Source organism: Globicephala melas, chromosome 2 (genome assembly GCF_963455315.2).
Source record: "Globicephala melas chromosome 2, mGloMel1.2, whole genome shotgun sequence".
Lineage (NCBI taxonomy): Eukaryota > Metazoa > Chordata > Mammalia > Artiodactyla > Delphinidae > Globicephala > Globicephala melas.
Window position 1 is genome coordinate 140869409 of NC_083315.2, and position 22292 is coordinate 140891700.

Sequence of the window (22292 nt, forward strand, 5' to 3'; positions counted from 1 at the left end):
CCAGGAAAAAAGGTATAAGAAGAAGTTCCATGTCCATTTACTCCCCAGTTCGCCCTGAAGCCCCCTAGAAGCCCTTCTCGCAACCCACCAGACCCTCGTCAGACTGCAGGCGGATCTTCTGTGGTCTGTGGGACTCCGCGCCCAGGAGAGCCCACCTTCCCTGTCCGTCAGCCTGCCTGTTCAGCAGCGGGGCAGGCCCGTCTCCAAAAGCACAGTCCGAGGCTCAGCCTCACACGGCGAGCTTCTGCCGCCCCCTGACCCCAGGTTACACTTTGAGTGGGATGGGTGCCTAGAAGACTTGCCCACAGCTCAGTACTGAAGAGCTCATGTGATCGCACAGCGCACTCACTTGCAGAAGGAGCGCCTGCCTGGGAAATGGATTTCACAACATCACTGATGCAACCCACAGCTCTGCCCTTCGCTCATGTGCCCAGGGCCCCGTCTGCTTCTGAGATCAGGTGTTAGGCCTCGGAATTTCAAGCCCACGTGCTATGCTCAGTTAATTCCCAGGGCGGGTAGGAACCCAGGAGGTGGCCGCCGCGGCAGCTCCTTTCCCCGCCTGCAGGGTGCTGCCAGAGTCCTAGGTAGAGCTCACTTCAGCCCTTCCCATAGCGCTGAGCAGCAGAGGATGGATGTTCTTTTCTTTCCCTCCCAACCCTATCCCCTCTTTCCTGTACCACACAAACGTGAGCAGCAACAAAGTCCAGGAGTGAGAAATGGGGGGAATACAGGCTGATGCTGTGTTTCCTTAGCAGGGTCACCGGTGCAGGCTACTGCAATAGCTTAAATACAGTCTTCCTTAAACCGAGAATTTAGACATTCTTTATCTTTATTTTCTCTTTAGTTGTAAGGTTTGACCCCCTCACTTGCTTCCTATTTTGTTCTGCCCCTTTATGCTACCCCAAACCTGCTTTTAACATGTTTTGCTACTATGGCAACCCAGGTCAAAAGATTAAATCCTAAAGTTTCCCTGGAAATTTTCTGCCAATACTTTTACCAAAACAGAACGTTCTTCTACTCCCTTTGATCATAATCTCATTGCATATTCACAGACACCTTAAAGAATAGTTAAACACTCACTAAAACATCAGGAGAACCAGTGAGCTGCCCAGCGCAGGGTACTCTATATCTACAGCCAGCCCCAACTTCCTCCCCATCCCCCGTCTCCAGCCTGGCACCTCCATCCGTCTAGCAGACGTCTCCACCTAGAAATTACGGCTCAGTTTCATTACGGCTAAGACTGAGCACACGGCTCCCAGCACAGCAGAGTAGGGGAGCTTCAGGACCATAGGGTGACAATGAGGCCCGGGCAAGCATACCACCTGTGGGTGAACTTTCCAGCAGATGGACATCACCAGCAGTGCCTGGGCCAAGCTGCTGCCTCTCCCCAGAGCACACTCTGCTTCCCCACACTCTACCATTCCCACTCTGACCCAGCCTGGCTTCCAGTCCATCATTAGGAGGGTGCGGTTTGGGGGTTCTTAAAGTCTCAAGATTCCTATCCATGGTTGCCACCATCAAGGATGCCCGTACATTTGCAACATCCTGGTCATTCTAGTCCACTGCTGTTTGGTCATTTTAATCCTTCTGCTCCAGTTTCTGTCACCAGGCAGGGACTTCAGGCCCACATGTCACAACTCGTCTGCCCTCATCATGGAAAAATCTACTACTAAGAAATGGCTTCGGTCATGCTGCAGCTGCTTGGATAGGGGAGGAGGGGAGGGATCATGGCCCCGACAGTTCTTACAGGGATTTGAATGGGGAACAGGTGCTGCTCAGCTCTGATACAGGGATTGGCCCATCAGCCCTCTATCTTAACACCACCTATCAGCACATCACGTCCAACACAGACACAAATGTCCACTGGGAATGATTAAAGGAGAGGGGAGAGATGGTCGTCTTAATATATGTAATTTTCAAAGATTATCTTCTATTGGGATTCTTGGGCTCCATAGCTACACATACAGAAAGCTATTACAACCCAGTCCTACTTCTTATCCCTCCTGACTCATTTCTTTCAAGATAGTCCCTGGCCTCCTCCCCCAAAATAAGTAGTAATTCTACGATAGTTGAATTGAAAAGCTGAATGCCCAATTTCTGTTCTTCCAAGAAGACTTTTCTAGAACACCCACAGTTACCCCTCTCTTCTCTGATGAAAACTGCACAGGGAGGTAGTGTGGCCTCAACATTCGAAGTGGTCAAGAATAGGCTGAAATACCTATGAACTGGGAGAAGATATTTGCAAATGATGCAACTGACAAGGACTTAATTTTCAAAATATACAAACAGCTCATACAACTCAACAACAAAAAAACAAACAACCCAGTCAAAAAATGGACAAAAGACCTAAATAGACATTTCTCCAAAGAAGACATACAGATGGCCAACAGGCGCATGCAAAGCTGCTCAACATCACTAATTATTAGAGAAATGCAAATCAAAACTACAGTGAGGTATCACCTCACACCAGTCAGAATGGCCATCATTAAAAAGTCTACAAATAACAAATGCTGGAGAGCGTGTGGAGAAAAGGGAATCTTCCTACACTGCTGCTGGGAATGTAAATTGGTGCAGCCACTATGGAGAACAGTATGGAAGTTCCTCAAAATACTAAAAATAGAGTTGCCATATGATCCAGCAATCCCACTCCTGGGCATATATCCGGACAAAGCTATAATTCAAAAAGATGCATGCACTATTCACAATAGCAAAGGCATGGAAACAGCCTAAATGTCCATTGACAGATGAATGGATAAAGAAGATGTGGTACATACATACAATGGAATACTACCCAGCCATAAAAAAGAATGAAATAATGCCATTTGCAGCAACATGGATGGACCTAGGGATTATCATACTAAGTGAAGTAAGTTAGACAGAGAAAGACAAATATATGATATCATTTATATGTGGAGTCTAAAATATGACACAAATGAACTTATCTACAAAACAGAAACAGACTCACTGACATATAAAACAAACTTATGGTTATCAAAGGGGAAAGGGGTGGGGGAGGGGTAAATTAAGACTTTGGGATTAGCAAATACAAACTACTATATATAAAATAGATAAACAACAAGGTCCTACTCTATAGCACAGAGAACTGTATTCAATATCCTGTAATAAACCATAATGGAAAAGAATATGAAAAAGAATATATATGTATATGCATAATTGAATCACTTCGCTGTACACCAGAAACTAACACATTGTAAAATCAACTATACTTCAATAAAATAAATTCTAAAAAAAGAATAGGTTGAAATAATTAATTTGAAATAAAAGGTGAGATATTTCTCATGAAACAATTGATTCAGAAAAGATAATCAAAAAATAAAACCATTAGATAACAGATTGATGGAGAATTATACAATGGAATCAAGTTCCCAACACCTGAATTCACTGATGAGTTTTAGCATCACTAAGAATAAGACAATGAAACACTGTGTGTCTCCAGATATGATGCAATATGAAGGACATCATGGCCTATGACATTCTTGCCAAAAAAGTTGAACCTCAATCTGATCGAGTCTGTAGAGCTAAGTTCCCATTTACAGGAATTATAGGAGATTGATAGACAAGTTAAATGACAACATGAGGAAGTAAAGAGGCAGACCCGGAAGGCGGGTCATTTTGCAGACAACCGACTCCACTTTTTCAACAAGTCAACGGCATTAAAACAAACAGACTGAAAAAGAGGCAGAGGGTAGGGACTGCTGTAGATGAAAAGAGACTTAGGAGATATAATAGCGAATGTAACATGTATTTTGTTTGGAATTTGAATCAAACAACACCAAAACACATTTTTTAGACAACGAGGGGTATCTGAATTATAGACTCAATAGTGGATAATGACCAGGAATTATAGTCAATTATGTTAGGTGTGATCATGGCTTTGAGGTTATGTTACCATGGCCCTAGCGCCTAGTATGGTCTGGCTTCTTCCTCCCAGTCCAAGCTCATCCCTCACCACATGCACTACGTGCATCCTTCAAGTCTCCTTTCAGTTCTCAACCGGCATCCACGCCCCAGGCCGCCCCCTCCTCACCCCACCCCGGCTCTTGTGCACACTGTGCCCTTGGCCTGGAACACTTCCTGGAGCATCTTTGCATGTCTGGCTCCTCCTCCTTCCTCAGGTCTCCTCTTAGGTATCACTTCCTGTGGAAGTCCTCCCCAAGTACCACATCTAAGCTAAGTCCTTTGTCATCCTCAGTCTGGGCACTTTGCTTGACCCCTTCATAGCCCTCATCATAATTGCAATTACTCATACATCTGTTGGTTTACTTTTGTTTTTGTCTCTCCCTGCCTAGACTGTAGAGGTTCCTTGCAGGCAGCTGCAAGCCTGTCTTATTCATTATTGTATTCCAGTGCCTAGCACTGTGCTTGGGACATAGAGGTGCTCAGTAAATATTCTCCTCCTCCTAGAGACCTAAGCTCAAACTCTGGAGCCTCTATCCCACCTTATTCCTTGATCCATGCAGTACTTTCACATAGTCCACTTATGTGCATTGAGCACTTATTCAATATTGATTCATCACCACGGCCAGTCATTAAGCCTCTGTAAAGTGTCTTCCATCCATCACTCCTTTATGTTCTAAGGCTTCCACTTCACTCCAGGCCCTTACCGTTTCCCGCCTGGACTTGGGTAATGGTCCAACTTTGTCTGTTTCGGGCCTCTTCAATCCATCCTACACAGCCCTCCTCATAATGATTCGCCTCTACTCCATAGCTTTCAGCAACTCTCTAACGCACAGTCTAATCCAGGGTCCTACATCAGTTGGTGCTGAGCTCATACTCTCTCTTATGCCATCTCTGCTCCAACCAAGAGGGTCCACGTGTCCTGCACCCCCCACCTTTGTACCATGTGCCTCTACAACTTTATTTGTGCCACATCCCGTATGCTGAAATTTAGGCACCTCTCCTTGCAATTTAAAACAAATATAACTTTCAAACATTTAGAAACACAAAATAACATTTTCCTAGAATAGGAAGGAGGTCACCTTACCCCTCCTATTCAACTCCATGGATCCTGCACTGCTTCTATGACCAGCAAGTGGAGGTGGCAGGCACGGTGGGCTCAGGGAAAGCTGCTGATGATCTGTGCACCGACTCTCCCTCCTCAGTCCTGCTCCCTCCCCCAGTCTCATGTTTATTGCTGGGTGAGGCCAGATCCTCACTACCCTTCCTTCTGGCCATCCTTCCAATCCTGGGAAGAAGATGAATCTTTAGCTTCTTCTCCCTTCCATCTTCATTTCAATATGTTCAAGTCTTTCTCATCTTAAGTAAAACTCCTCCTTTCCATCCTTTCTTTCCTCCCTTTCAAAGCCAAATTTCTTGACAAAGTTGCCAAGAATAAGAACAGGTGATTTACAGAAGAGGAAATCCAAAAGGCTAAGACCCTAAAAAGAGATACTCAAGTTCATTAGCTAACCAACAAGTGCTGATTAAAATGAGACACCAGAGGCAAACATTATCAAGCTGGGTAACACGAGGTGTAGATGGTGGTGTGCAGCACAGATACCTTGTGTACTACTGGTGGGAGTGTGGAGTGGCCCAGCCATTCTGGAAGGCAGTCTGCAGTTCTCAGGCAGGTTACGTATCTACGACCCTGTTCGTAGGCATGCAGAGCAAAGAAATTCTCACACAAGTCAAAAAGGGGACAAATGCAAGGAAGTTCACTGCAGCGTTGACTGTGGTGGTGGGGAGGTGAAGATAACCTGTGTGTCCATCGCTGGGAGATGGACAGTAAAATGTGGTGAATGGACACATGCAGGACACATGGCAGCATTGGAGGATCTTAAAAAATAGTGGAGAAAATAAAGAAACAGAATGAGATCTATAACACACCACTGAATAATTTCAAAACATATGCACATAAAACAGCATACATATTATAAGGATATAAACAAAAGAAAAACTCTTAAACACATGAAGATGGTTGTCTCTAGGTGAACTTAGGGAAACGGAAAAGGGAAATGGAGATAAAAAGAAACCAACCAACCAACCAGGGGAGGTGCCCTGCCTAGAAAATGATGACGATGAACTGAGAGGTATGACGAGGCCTCTGCTCCTAAAGTAAAAATAGATACAGTGTATTTAACTATATTCATGAGAACTTCCTCATCCCATAACAACTCACTCCTTACTGCACTGAAAGCTGGCTTCCCTATTAGTTCATGAGGCTATTCTTGAACTATTCTTGAAGCTATTCACTGACAGCTCCCTTCCTTGTTCCTTAAAACAACAGATGCTTTTCAGGTCTTATCTTGACTTCTCAGAAGCCTTAAGCTCTGTTAGCCATTCCAAAATTTCCTGAAACCACTTCCTTTGTCTTCCAGGACATGCTCCTTGTTCTCCTTTAACTCTCTGGCCTTTCTCCTTGGCCTGCTCTGGGGGCTACGCTTCCTCTAACCTGTCCCTTGAATGGTGATGTTCCCCAGAGTTCTGTCCTGGGCCCCTTCCATTCCTCCTCTGTCTACTCGCTGTTTCTAGACAATCTCCTGCACTCCTGACCTGAATGACCACCTCGCGTGAATGACTTCGTGACCTTCACCTTGCATGACCTCTCTGCAACTCCCATCCATCACATCCAACTGCCTTCTGAACATCCACCTGGAAGGCCCACAGGCCTCTCACACTCAGCATTATTCCCAGTTGACTCTATCATCAACCCAGTCCCAGTCCTTCCTGCCATGTTCCTAGTCCACCAATATCCCAGTGGCCCAAACCCAAACCTGGGGTGATAGAACCCAGTATCTCATCAACTCAGTCCCCTCGATATCTCTCAAATCTCCATTCTTCTCTGTCTCCACTGCTCCCCTTCACTTCTCACCACTGTCATCTCAACTCTAGTGGCTTCCTGCTGATTTCTTTGCACCCATATTTGCTCTTTTGCCTACCATCCTGACCTATCCTCTACACTGTGGCCAGAAAGATCATCTTAGAATATAAATATGAGGTCACTTCCATACTTTAATAGCTCCTCTCTATCTCAGAAGAAAGTTTAAAATCCATCATAAATCAGAGTCAGAGCCCTTTGTGATCCATCCCCTCCCTGAACACTATTCTATCCAACCCTCCCTACTTCCGCAACCCTACTTTCCAGCCATAACGAACTCTATTCAGGTCCCCAGCTCTCTCTGGACACACTCTTTGCACATGCTGTTCCCTAAGCCTGGAACACACTCCCTCTTTTTCAGAATAATTTCTTATCCTTCAGAACTCGTCTTAGCCTTTGCTTTCTTCGAGAAAGCTCCCCATCTTCACCCCCATCCCCTGCAGCAGTGGGAGGTGGGAGCACTTCTTCCAGGCTCCCATCACACTCAGTGCTCATTGTCATCAAAGCACTTAGCCACAAAGCCAGGGACATCCTTAATCATTTTTTTTGTCCCAATTGCCCAGCATAATGCCAGGTACACGAAATGGGGATAAAAAATACTGAACAAATGGGTGAGAACTGAGGAATGCAGAGTACTGCCCTGAAGAGGACAAGAGCAGCTCCTGCCGAGGACACACTATTTGGAGGCCAATTTGGAGGTCAAGGTGGTGAAGGGGCTGGAAACGTGGCACGTAGCAGGAGTGCTGTGAATGCAGGCTGGTCATCGATGCCCTGACAGTGTCACTGTTGCCCTTGTGCCTCAATCTCACATTGCCGCTGTCTCTTCCTCTTTTGCTGGACTGTGGTGGCAAAAGAACAGGCAGTGGCAACAGGGCCCAACGCCTACAAACCAATCTTGAAACCTTTCAGAGCAGCTCCGACTCAACCCACACCTCAATTTTCTCACCAGAAACATTGATGAAAGCAGCCGTTCTCACCCAGAACTCTTCTAGACAGGGAAGCCCCACTCCACTTAGCTGAGAAGTCTTTTATTCTTTCTTGTGTCACAGAAACATCACTCATAGAATGGTTTCTATCTGTACAGCTCTGCTACACAAAGAGATCTATTTTAAAAGTTGAACCTATAAATAATATATGTTATGGGTGCCAGTTCGGCATTCATTCATGTTAGAGCTTTTAAAATAATTCAGTTAAAATTAATCTTTTAAAAGTTGCTCAGGCCCACAGGGACTCCTGAGGGGACGGGCGCTGGCTGGAGGATTTTCCCACCTTTGGCCAGGGCATGAGCCTGGTGCGGTGGGGCTGTCCTCTGGACACATACAGGACACATACACAGCCCCTGCAAGGCTCCAGTCTCGCAGCAAAGGCAAGTGCAGCCTTTCCAGGCTTGGCAGAGCCGGTCCGCCTGTGCACAACCTCCCAGTCTGCTCAGAGAGCACCCCTCGGCCACTAGAATCCGTTTCAGCCTCCTTCCCTGGACGCTGCTGATGGGGACGCACCAGCTGCTGGCTCATGCAGTCACTCTGCCGCCCACGGTCCTCAGGAAAAAGACTTGGCTCTTTACACAACTGTGAGCAAAGCCCAAGGCTAGGAAGGGAACCTGGAATTTACTAGGAGCGTTATATACATTGCCCCATTTAACACACACCTATACTCACAAACTATTAGATATTATTACTGTTATTACTGCTATTAGTGTTATTGTCCCTGTTCTATCAAAACAGCAGACCTGGGTTGAAATCCTAACTCCTGTACTTAACTTAGTAGTCGTGTGCTCGTCTATAAGTCACTCAACCACTCTGTACCTCAGTTTTTCCACCTGTAAAATGAGGGAAATACCCTGTGCTTCCACGGCACAGGATAGGGCCTACCAATGTCCAAATTCTACTCTTTCTACACTCAGCTTGGAGGCATCTTCCAGTCACCCCTATGGTTAGGTGTGGCTGTGTGATTGAACGTGCACAAGGGACACCACTTCGAGGGCTTAGCCATAAAAATCTTCCCCATAATTCCTCATTCTTTCCCCTAAACTCCTAGGACCTAAAGGGCCAAGATGAGAGGAAACTGATTTCCTGGATGACTGTGGGGAACAAAGTCTCCCCCTCAATTTATACCCATTGACTCATCTATGATGTGAGCCAGAAATAAAATTTATTTTACAGTTCCTTATTAGAGCAGTTAGGATACCGAAATCAACACACCCACCACTTACCACATAAAGCTGTGTACAGATTATAGGAAGTTATATGAAAATGATGTATAAACCATAGAGTACCCTATAACCCCAAGGTACAGTTATTTACAAAGAAAATGCAGTATTTCTCAGTATCAAATTTGTGGGTCTGCTCAATACACACACTCTCACAGCAAAAAGGAAAGTACACAGTAGAAGGAGTCTACTGTCATTACCCCATTGCCCCTTCTGCAAACGTCTTTCCCTTTCACCCCTGCCTCAAGCATCCAAGCTCTCTCAACCTCCCTTGATGCCAGGTTCCTCCACTGAGTTGAATGACCCAAGTGGAACTCTTCCTTCAGACCTACTTCCATCCTTACTTCAAAACAAAATTGACTTTGACAACCTAATTCCCTATCATAGGCAACTCCTCAAAGGGAAGGATGCCATTTTCACCTCAGAGGTCTCTGCACATGGCAGGGACTCAATTTTAGTACATGTTAATTGGATGAAACGGATGTATCTACTTTCCCAAGGGGCAGAGTACCTCTCCCAGGGAACACATCTTAATAAGCGCCTTACAGAAATAGATCACCTTATTCAAAGGATGGATATGAAAGAGACAGTGTAGGACCCAAACCAGACAAATAGGTGAAAAATGGTTAGTCAGACAGGTTACTCAGCATGTTCAAATTGTGTGAGGGAGGGAACTGTGTATGGTACCTACAGGGAAAGCCAACTTTGCCTAGAGAGCCCCTGAAAAGTATAGCCTTAACTTATGTACAACCTGTGCTAGGAGGTAAACCCTGGGTGGGAGAAGGAACTGTCCAAAGTTAAAGAATGTGGCAAGAAGGGTGCAGAATGAGGCCCTATTTCCTGCCTTCTAGAGTTACACTCAGACCTCTTAGCCTCACTGCTGGCCTGACCATAACCAAGGACTTTGATGAATTTTCCAACATTATTCTAGTACCCTGTATCTGACTACAGAATCAAGACAAGCATTCACAAGTAGGTTGGCACTGTTTATTCATTAATTCAACAATTTTTTATTGAACAAAGCACCCCCTGCAAAACTCATGAAATATTTAGATATAAATAGAACAAAATATGTGCAAGATCAGTAGGCTGAAAACTACAAAACACTGATGAAAGAATTTGAAAGTCTAATAAATGGAGAGATATACCACGCCCATGGAATGGAAGATTCAATATTATTAAGATGTCAATTTTCCTGAAACTGATCTACAAATTCAGTGCAATGCCAATCAAGATACCCACAGGGCTTTTTTTTTTTTTTTTTTTAGAAATCAACAAGTTGCTTCTAAATTTTCTATTGAAATACAAAGATAATAGAACAGCAAAACCATTTTGTAAAAAGAACAAAACTGGAGGATTCACATTACCTGATTTCAAGACTTACCACAAAGCTACAGCCATCATGATAGCATAGTATGGCAAAAGGATAGACACACAGATCAATGGACTAAAGTCCAGAAATAGACTGACATATATATAGTCAAACAATTATTGTCAAAGGTGCAAAAACAATGTAACAGAGAAAGGGTAGGTTTTTTCAACAAATGGGTGCTGCACAACTAGACATCAAATGAAAAATAAAGTGAACCTCTACCTATACCTTACACCACATACAGAATTTAAGCTAAAATGGATTATAGACCTAAATGTAAAACCTGAAACTTCTAGAAAAAAAAACAGAAGAAAATCTTTGTAAAGTTGGGTTAAGCAAAATATTTTAGATACAGCACCAAAAGTATGATCCATAGAAGACTGAGTATTATAAAAGAAAAAATTGATTAATCTGACCACCAAAATGTCTGCTCTTTGAAAGATATTAAAAATACAAGCTGCAGACTGGGAGAAAATACTTGTAAAACACTTGTCTGATAAAGGACTTATATCTAGAATATATAAAGAACTCTCAAAACTCATTAATTTTTTAAAAAAGGAAAAAACTCATTAATTAAAAAAAGCCTCAATTAAAAATGAGCAAAAGCTTTTTTTTTTATTTTAATAAATTTATTTATTTATCTTTGGCTGTGTTGGGTCTTCGTTGCTGTGTGCGGGCTTTCTCTAGTTGCAGTGAGCGGGGGCTACTCTTTGTTGCAGTGTGCAGGTTTCTCATTGTGGTGGCTTCTCTTGTTGCAGAGCACAGGCTCTAGGCATGCGGGCTTCAGTAGTTGTGGCACAGGGGCTCAGTAGTTGTGGCTCACAGGCTCTAGAGTGCAGGCTCAGTAGTTGTGGTGCACGGGCTTAGTTGCTCTGTGGCATGTGGGATCTTCCTGGACCAGGGCTTGAACCCATGTCCCCTGCATTGGCAGGCGGATTCTTAACCACTGCACCACCAGGGAAGCCCGAGCAAAAGTTTTATACAGATGTTTCATCAAAAGATACGCAGATGGCAAATAAGCACATGAAGAGCTCAATATCATTCATCATTAGGGATGATGAAACTACAATAAGATATCACTACGTGCCTATTAGAATGGCTTTTAAAAAAACTGACAAGTGCTGGTCAGGATGCAGAGCAACTAGAACTCTCAAACATTGCTGGTGGGAATGCAAAAGAGTACAGCCACTCTGGAAAAGAATTTAGCAGTTTCTTACAAAATTAAACATACGTTTACCATATGACCTAGCAATCCCACTCCTGGGTATCTTTACCCTAGAGAACTAAAAACTTAGGTTCACACAAAATGTAAATGTTTATAGCAGCTTTACTCAATAATGACCCCAAATTAGAAACAACCTGTTTATTAACTGGTGAATGGATAAACCAACTGTGGTACCTCCACGCAATGCAATACTACTCAGTGATGAAAAAAAGAACTGATAAATTAGACCCAACATGAATGCATCACAAATGCATTATGCTAAGTGAAAGAAGCTGGACACAAAAGGCTGCATACTGTAGGATTCAGTTTATATGAAGTTTTGGAAGAGGCAAACCTATAAGGACAGAAAACAAACCCGTGGTTGACAATGGTTAGGGTTGAAGAAAGGGGCTGACAACAAAGGGGCATGAGGGAATTTTGGAGGGTGATTGTGGTGGTGGTTATACCACTGTGTGTATTTGTCAACACCTATAATAACGTACACTGAAAAGTGTAAATTTTACTGTATGTAAATTATTCTTCAATAAATTTAAAAACAAAATACTGAAACTAAAAACATAAACATAAATAAAAAGACTAAAAACAAATACTTATTGAGTACCTACTATGTACAGGTGCATTGTTATGAACTGCTTTCACAATAGTGATATAGAATAATTATTACAATTTATTTTAAAATAATGAGAGGGTTTTCTCCAGCAAGGTGCTATAATGGAGGAGATTCTGCCCTCAGGTTGCCTAAGACGTGGATATAAGCAATGATACAACAAAATAGAATTAGGTAAGTGTGAAGAGAGAGACGTAAATAAAATATCACAGGAATTCAGAAACAGGAGAGAATACTGAATGTTGGAGAAACCAGGGAAGGCTTCACGATCAAGAGATGCCATTTGAGTTGGGTGCTGTTGACAGGAAGTGGTGATTTTATTGTCCAGGTAAACAGTGTTTATCAGAAAGTTTTCTCACATAATTTCTCTTTGATCCTTCTAACAACCTGGGAGACAGGGTAGGAGTGGGGGAGATACTATTAATCGCAGTTTCAGTTAAACAAACTAAGACTTTGAGATCAAGTTCCTTGCCCAACACTTGGGTGGCAAAGCTAAGGCTTAAACTCAGGTCTTCTGAGAGTTCGGCTCACTCTTTGTTCCCAGATGGTACACCCATCTAGAAGAAAAGTTCTTCCTTCTCATGATATCGAGAGTGACTGCTAATGGTGCCCTTTCCACCTTCGGATCTCTCCAAGAGAATGGGTTACTTCTAGCCGTTCTGGCCACTGAGAACACCCTACAAGGCTAAAATGCTTATTTGAGTCTTTCCTGCATGTGGAATGAGAGCCAGCAGAGGGGAGATTTTCTGTGGCATTCATTTAAACTCAATGTCTCAAAGTATCTTTTATAAATGCTAAAAAAACCAAAAGCCTTGAAAGTTACAAGGATAATATGGACTGCTTCGAATGCATGGTCATATACGTAACCCTGAAATTATTTAAGACGCGACCCCAGACCTTATAGGGCAAACTACTCTTGGAGGGGATCAGCTCCCCCAAAGAACTCTGAAGCTCTTCCAAGAAGCTTTCTTGTGACCTGAAGGAGGACACCTGTTCACATGCCTTATCTGGCTGAGCCTCTTATCCGTCATTCCTTCACGCGTGTGAGAGTCTATCTGGCACACACTGAGCTCCTTGCTCTGGAGCCTGTCTACATGCCAACCACTAGGCTAGCGATCACATTTCTCTGGGGAAGAAACAATTCCACGGAGATGTAAATGGCTTCTACATTTTGCTGCTGCTATCTCAATCCTTTTTGTTCATTGCTAACTTAAAAAAATAATGAGACAGTGCCATTAGGAGCAGAAATTAATTTAACCAAATATTTCCTGAATGGATACTATATGTGTGTTCATAATGAGATGGTCCCTGTCCTCAAGGATCTCACAGTCAGGCAGGTTATTCAAACATTTCTCATTGGCAAAACTGGAGAAACTTCTTTCTCCTTTCTGAGTTCTAGTTTTCTCATGTGGATACTAGGGAGTAAATTTCTCCAGCTATTAAGCAGTTGTCATCAAAAACATTTACTGAGAATCTATAGCACGCTGCACCTCATAAACACCGTCACGTGAAATCCTCAGAACAACCCTTTGAGGCAGCCACTCCTTTTTCTGACTGAAGCATGGTTGGTATACAATATGATATAAGTTACAGGTGTACAGTATAGTGATTCACAGTTTTTAAAGGTTATACTCCATTTATAGTTATTATAAAATATTGGCTATATTCCCCGTGCTGTACAATATATCCTTGTAGTTTATTTTATACCTAATAGTTTGTACCTCTCACTTCCCTACCCCTATATTGCCCCTCCCCCTTCCCTCTCCCCACTGGTAACCACTAGTTTGCTCTCTGTCTCTGTGCCTGTTTCTCTTTTGTTATATTCACTAGTTTGCTGTATTTTTAAGATTCCACATATAAGTGATATCATACAGTATTTGTCATTCTCTGTCTGACTCATTTCACTTAGCACAATACCCTCCAAGGCCATCCATGCTGTTGCAAATGGCAAAATTCCATTCATTTTTTATGGCTGAGTAGTAGTCTATTGTGTATACACACCACATCTTCTTTACCCATTCACCTGTTGACGGACACCTAGGTTGCCTATATTTTGGCAACTGTAAATAATGCTGCTATGAACATTGGGGTACATGTATCTTTTCAAATTACTGTTTTTATTCCTTTTGGATATGTACCCAGGAGTGGAACTGCTGGGTCATATTTTTAGTTTTTTGAGAAACATCTATACTGTTTTCCACAGTGGCTGTACAAATTTACACTCCCAGCAACAGTGTAGGAGGGTTCCCTTTTCTCCACATCCTCACCAACATTTGTTATTTGTGTTTTTTGATGATGGCCATTCTGACAGGTGTGAGGTGATATCTCACTGTGGTTTTGATTTGCATTTCCCTGATGATTAGCAACGTTGAGCATCTTTTCATGTGCCTGTTGGCCATCTGCATGTCCTCTTTGGAAAAATGTCTATTCACGTCTTCTGCCCAATTTTTAATTGAGTTGTTTGCTTTTTTATGTTGAGTTGTATGAGCTGTTTATATATGTTGGATATTAATCCCTTACCAGTCATGTCACTTGCAAAATTTTCTCCCATTCAGTAGGTTGCCTTTTTGTTTTGTCAATGGTTTCTCTTGCTGTGCAAAAGATTTTAAGTTTACTTAGGTCCGTTTTTTTTTTTTTTTTTTTTTTTTTGTGGTACGCGGGCCTCTCACTGTTGTGGCCTCTCCCGTTGTGGAGCACAGGCTCCAGACGTGCAGGCTCAGCGGCCATGGCTCACGGGCCCAGCCGCTCTGCGGCATGTGGGATCTTCCCGGACCAGGGCAAGAACCCATGTCCCCTGCATCGGCAGGCGGACTCTCAACCACTGTGTCACCAGGGAAGCCCGGTCCGTTTGTGTATAGTTCTTATTATCCCCATTTTAAAGGTGAGGACACTGAGGCTTAGAGAGTTCGGTGATGTGCCCCATCCATTGGCCAGTAAGTGATGGAGTCAGGATTCAACCTCAGGCAGACAGGCTCAGAGCCCCTGCCCTTAACCACTGCGATCATAGTCCTGCCTGCCCTGAGCCCTATGCAGGGAGGAATGAGAGATCAAAGGAGCAGGTGCCTATAAACAGTTTTTAAATCATCTGGGACAGATTCGTCCACATTCAGCTCAACACCAGGCAACAAGAACATCAAGAAAGGCAACAGGAAAGAAAGATGATCTACATTGGGAGGCCAAGAGGCCCTTTAAGGTCACAGTTAATCCAACCCTGAGATTGCAGAACACAAATACACTGGGTCTCTAGCAGGCATCAGACCCACATTTCCTCTGAGGATCTCCAAGCACCTTTTCCCCCAGAGTCGTCGCAGACACAGAGAGGATAGGAAAGCAAGGTGGGGTAACTTTCTCAGGACAAACAAGTGGCAGTGTCAGAAGGGAAATGTCTGTGTTTAACCCCCCAGCTCTTCACTGAAGCCACACTCTATTTTTAGGGTCCCTCTTTAACCCAACACACATCTATTTTCAGAAGAAGGGAAACCCCAATGTGTGGAACCAGAGGAGGGTTTCTGCAGGTTTTCCAAGGTGCCACAGTTTGATAACACTCTCTGCCTATCTATTAAAGAGTGCAGCAAATGTTATCACCTGAAAGCACCCGAGGCCACGGTACCCCTGGTTCTGAGCACTGGAAATGGGCTACCCAGAACTGGACAGCATGTCAGAGCCTCACCCTGTAATCAGACTGAGCTGCTTGCAAAGGAACTGCTACCACATTCCTCTCTTAAAGAGGCCTGACACCAAATAGCTTGGCCGGGGCCAGGGCAGCCAGAGCTGGCAAGTGCCTGCCGTTCCCAGGGAGGCGTGTGTGTGTGGCCAGGGTGGTGGACACGTAAGCCACGGTAGGTCATCTGAAGAGTGTGGAGAAGTGAGTGATCATCGCTAAAATAGTCTGCAGGCAACTCCAGAAAGCTTGCCATGCCTCGACATTCTCAAGTACATGGTAGCAATACTCGACCATTCAGCAAAGGCTTCCAGAAAGAACCAGAGATTTAGTGCCAGAAATAGTAGACTAAGGCGACTTTGACCTGGGGACATGAACCAGGCAGTGCCACGCAGTGGTTGGGGGCATCTGGAGTTAGACAGCCCTGGGGTGACTCTGGCCTTAGCCACTCACTAGCTGTGTGGCCTTGGGCCATTTCTTTAAACTCTTTAAGCCTCCGTTTCTTCATCTATATATAAGGTGGAGTTAATAGTCATCACCGGGGCTTCCCTGGTGGCCCTGTGTTAAGAATCCGCCTGCCAATGCAGGGGACACAGGTTCAATCCCTGGTCTGGGACGATCCCACGTGCTGCGGAGTGACTAAGCCCATGTGCCACAACTACTGAGCCTGCGCTCTAGAGCTCGCAAGCCACAACTACTGAAGCCCACGCACCTAGAGCCCATGCTCCGCAACAAGAGAAGCCACCGCAATGAGAAGCCCGTGCACCGCAATGAAGAGTAGCCCCCGCTCGCTGCAACTACAGAAAGCCCGCATGCAGCAACAAAGACCCAATGCAGCCAAAAATAAATAAATTTTAAAAATAAAGTATCTGTGTCGTGTGATATGATATATATAAAAAGAACCAGTCATCACCTCACAGCACTGATGTTTGGATCCGATAAGATGATGTATTTAAGAGTCCTTCACAGTCCTTCACAGAATGCCTGAATACGTGTGGGCCACTAAATATTGCACCAGGTCTGTGGCTGTTCCCACAACTCAGAAGAATGAACTGTTGCCCCTCGTTGTACCTCAGTTTCTCCAGTAATAAAACAGCAACTATTCTTCCCCCCTCCTCTGTTTATGGCACTTAAAAGCTGGGGATATGCAGAAGTTGAGGGTTTCTTTAATCATCAGAAATGTTATCCAGTGTTTACACAGCATCTACTCAGGGATTGGCCATCTCTCCCTTTTTGGGAATCTGTCCTCTAAATGTTGGATGACAGATTTCTGATTAAAACAAGCTGTCTAGGGCTTCCCTGGTGGCGCAGTGGTTGAGGGTCTGCCTGCCGATGCAGGGGACACGGGTTCGTGCCCCGGTACGGGAAGATCCCACATGCCGCGGAGCGGCTAGGCCCGTGAGCCATGGCCGCTTAGCTTGCGCGCCCGGAGCCTGTGCTCCGCAACGGGAGAGGCCACAACAGTGAGAGTCCCGCGTACCGCAGAAAACAAAACAAGACAAAACAAAACAAGCTGTCTATACTTTTGCACTTCTTGAGGTTTTTATGGTGCCAGGAGCAGACATGAGGAAGCAACCATCCCCCATGCTGTCAGAGACTCATCTACAGAAGAGACGCTATGGGAAGGATGCAGAGCAGCTGAGCTGTCGCCACTCAGGATCTGTCATGTGACACCCCCTCTTTCCCTCCAATGAAAGCAGAAAGATGTCTTCAGTCCATTGGGGGAAAATAAAATCAGTGCTTGAATATTTGCCACAATTCTTCACAACAAACCCAGCAGTAACTTCCTTACTTTCTCATTTCTACTTGGTCATGGCCCCATCACAATGCCCTCATTCCATCACAATCCCTACTTCTCATGCTAGAAAAAGGGATGGGAGTGACATTCTGTTGAGAGTTAGTACAGGTTTCTGGCTTGCGCAAGCTGCCTTCTCTGGATAAAGGCCATCAGCTGTCAAACCAGCCCGAAGAGCTGAGCTCTGAGAGAAGAGTGGGTTTGCATAGAGGGGAACGATGCCTGCCTCACCTTGGCACCTTCCCCACCCCAGGTCAGTCAGCAGGCTTGGGGAACATGAACATTAACCTTCCTCTCTTAGCATCAGCTCCTGTGCCTTGGCCTGAACCATTCTACTACCACCAGCGACCAGCTTACTAAACCAGAACAGCCTAGACGGGACCACTATTAATTGGATGTATTTCCTTGTAGCCAATCTAATATGTTCTAGTAGATTGTTTTTAATTATAAAAGTGCTGTACTCCAGGCCTTTAGAAAATCCAACAAAACAGGTTGCAGTGGAGAGCCAACAGTAGCAGTCTATCCATCCTCAAAATGGTGCCCCTAAGCTGAGTAGACCGTCCTTACGTGAATGTGTGACAGCTGTGCCTCCCAAGAGCTGCTTAGCAGGAGTCCCCGTGTAAAAAGGATGGGCTAGAAGACCCGAACTTCCTTTATTTTTACAGTTACCCTTGATTACCAGTGAATGAATGCCCTCAGTTGTGAACTGTCCACATCTATTCCCATCCAAACCCTTTCCCTGCACTTCAGGCAGCCAGACCTCTGGCTACTCATGTGAAGGGAACAGGTCCCAGCACACAATAGGAATGTGCATCTCCAACAACAAACATCTGTAGAATATCATCGCAGAACAGCAACAATAATAACAATAACAAAAATGGGAACAAGCATATTCAGCGAGGACTCAGTACATGGGATGCATATACTAAGTGCCTGGCATACACAGGAGTGTATTGATAATGAAATGAGCTGTGAGTGCTTTTCACTTTCTCCATCTTATAAAGGAAGAAAGTGAAGCTTACAGAAGTTTAGGAACGTCCCCAGGTCACACTACCGTGAGAAGCAAGGGGTGAAGTCCAACCTACACCTGGTCTGACAGCATAACTTTTGGATGAATTGCTGCTAATGATAAATTTTAACTGTGTTAACAGTCCAGTAATCCATATGAACACTTAGCGGGGCTTCAGTTGAAAAGAAACGTGAAGATGATGCTGCGGCTCCCCATAAACACTTCCTATGTGTATAAGTCAGATTTACTATTCTCCTCCCAGATGCTACATCCCATTTCTACCCAAAGTACAGAAACATTACCAAAATACATTCAAACCACATTCCAGGGATCCCATCTGCTCTAAGACTTCCCTTGGTGTTTAGAAATCTGTCTGGCTCCTGTTTCCTTTGTGGCCGCAGCATGCCACTGTAGAGATGGCGAGCGCGCTGCTGTTTCTAAAGGCCTGAGCATTTCAGGCCACTAACCCCACCAGAAATGAGACCCAGAAGTCCAGAGTCCTTGAGCTATTGTTCTCCCTACATATTATACTCCCTTGTTCAAGAGAGAGACAGAGGGACGGACAGACATGCAAAACTACTGGAAAACGAAAGATCCAAAGTAGTCCGTATCCAAACCAGCCCAGGGCTGCCTTTATAAAATGAACTCCTCTAAGCCTCGGCCCATTATCTGGGCTTTGCAGAACTGGCCTGCTCTCCTGACTTATCTCTCTTCATGCCTACACAGTTTGCTACACCCACTGCATGTGGGCATCCTTATCAGAAAATATCCACATGACAAGTGTTTGCCTTTGAACAGAAGTAGCTGTTTAGCCTGCCAAACATCAATAACTCTGTATACTTGTTGGTACATATATTGTGAACACGTACATAAAGCTCGCAAATACAGAACAGACACCCACTACAGGGCACAAGTGGCCATGTGTCTTTGGAAACTGCCAACCTATTACAAAATACCTGCCACTCTCCTCTTCGCCATCAACTAGGAAATGAGAAGAACAAAACTTGCAGCTCTCTGAATAATTCATTTGTTCCACAAATATTTTCTGAGCATTGTGTTGTGCTCTCAAACTGAAAGTTTTACCAAACTATAGGATTCTAGAGATGAGAAGAAGGTTGTCCTCTGTTCCTTTTACGACTAGTTTCACCAGACAGCAGGATCATCCAGCATCAGACTTGCCAAGAGGTGACAGCCTTTGACAATATGAAAATATCACGTGTCAGGGGTCAGGGGGTCCCATGTGTGTCTCCAACATTGGGAAATAATGACTCAGCGACAGCCTCATCTACTCCCTTCATTTCTGAGTCAAATTATTTTTGACTCTTTTTAAAGTTTATCATTTTGGTTTTCAGTGTGTACTTGTTATTTGTTAAGTATATTTCGTGGTCAGGCATTTGGGGCCAATAGTGACTTTTTTAAAATACAGACTACATTTTATTCATGAAGTTGGTCGATCATGGAGTTGAGATAAAATGTTTACTAGCTGCATGGTTCTTAAAAGAAACCACCACCGGAAAGCACTGTTGCAGCCACAGCCTAAAGCACCTAGTGAAACGCGAGACGCTTCGTTCCTGTATCACCTGCTGTGATCAAAATGAAAGCAGAGAACTGTTACTCCTGACTTGTGGTAAGTAATTTGATTATAATGCATCAGGATGACTGGAATTCCCTTCTCCCTACACTGAGAAGCCTGATCTCAACAACAGAACAAAAGCCTACACAGTAATTAAAAACTCTGTCCCAGAAGTGGAGTAGGGAGTGGACCTCATTCTCCTTAAAACCCTTTGAAGGGTCAGGAAACATGGGGGGTGGGAGAGAAAAGGAGGAGTCGTAAAGACCCTCAAAGCTGGTGTATGCATTACTCGAGCTGTGTGTAAGAGGACTGGCGGGGCCTCACGCTTTGTAGAACATGTTTGGCTACAGGGGTCTAGGTGATGCCGAGCGGCAGAAAGCCCGTGCAGATACAGGGGTGGGGGGAACCCATGCGCCTAGGGTTGCTGAATGCACACGTTGTATTTGTAGCAGAATGAAAGCACAAAGGAGATACATGTGTGCACCTGTGTTGTGGCAGCTGATTAATTCAATTAATATTTATTGAGCACCTGCAGGGCTCATGACAGCTTACTGTGGGGAAAGAAAGACAGTGTCTCCTGCCTTCAAGGAACTCATGATCTTACAATAAGACAGTGACAAGGAGATGATATAACTGTATGTTTAAATTGGGTCTAAATATCTGTCGGAAAAGGCCTTTGTCTCACTGATCCTTCACATTCTTGATGGCTGACAGCAAGAAAGAAGTCATCTCAACAATCAAATTCCAATCTGCTCAAGTTTTGTTGATAAGGTGAAAGAGGACATCAGGAGCTCGGGCCACAGCCTCTGGACAGAGGAAGTGCGTGTATGTGTGTGTAGAAGCACTCGTCGAAAGCATGGCTATCAAGATCCAGGGTGGTCTGCAGCAGGCCATTCAGCTACCAGGAACCCATCATCCATCAGCAGCTCCTCTTCGCCATATGTCTTAACAGCCATAAAAGCCACTTGTCTATGTGCAGAATCACCTCAAGGTGTGATTTCCCCAGTTTCCCACAAGCTTTGCAGCATCAAGCCTAGTTACTTTTTGGATAGGCATTTAGTCCTCAGAGCCCCAGGAAACTGAAATAGAATTTCACTAGAAAACAGTGATTCAACAGACCTGTTTAGAGAACCCAACATGGTTGCTGGTCTTCTCCCAAAAAACATCAAAGACCAAAATCCTGGCCACATAAGAAGGTGTGGTCTATCCAGATGAAGGAGAATGGGCAGAACATATCTGCAGACAGCTCTCTTCCAAGTATAGACCAGAGCTCAGGCTAAGACGACCCTCATGTGGGCATCTAGGGAGACTTTTCCAAGCTGGGTCCAGTGGGCACTGGGGGATGGGTGGATGAGAGGGAAAAGCCTATTCATCTACCCTTCAGTTACCTTGACAGAGCGGCTTGGCTCCTTCAAGCCACACTGGCTTTGAATCAGAACATCAGCTCAGAAGTTTAAATCCTGGGCTGGGAGGAGCCACTGGACTCCTAAGTTAAAACAGGAAGCAGGACTCAGAGTCTGAAGTGAGAGCATTTACTACCATGCGACACCGCACCAGCTGTTGGGAAATGCTTACCTGTATATTCCCTTCCTTTTCCAGCCAGAGTCTAGAACCGCTTGAAATTCACCGTGGAGATCATGCATAACAAGGCATCCACCGTTTGCCGCTGTGCTGGCCAGCACAGACCAGCTCTTGAAAAGAAGCTGCTTTGCACTATTCACAATAGCCAAGACATGGAAACAACCTAAATGTCCATCGACAGATGAATGGATAAAGAAGACGTGGTACATACATACAACGGAATATTACTCAGCCACAAAAAAGAATGAAATAATGCCATTTGCAGCAACATGGATAGACCTAGAGATTATCACACTAAGTGAAGTAAGTCAGACAAAGACAAATACCATGTGATATCACTTACATGTGGTATCTAAAATATGATACAAATGAACTAATCTACGAAACAGAAACAGACTCACTGACATAGAAAACAAACTTAT

At 44.3% G+C, this 22292-nt stretch overlaps 1 protein-coding gene across 1 annotated transcript in view; it reads right to left on the reverse strand.

The window, feature by feature from the left end:
• Positions 1-22292, reverse strand: part of SPTB (spectrin beta, erythrocytic) — a 124099-nt gene that overhangs the window by 71914 nt on the left and 29893 nt on the right. The gene's annotated exons all lie outside the window — the stretch shown is intronic.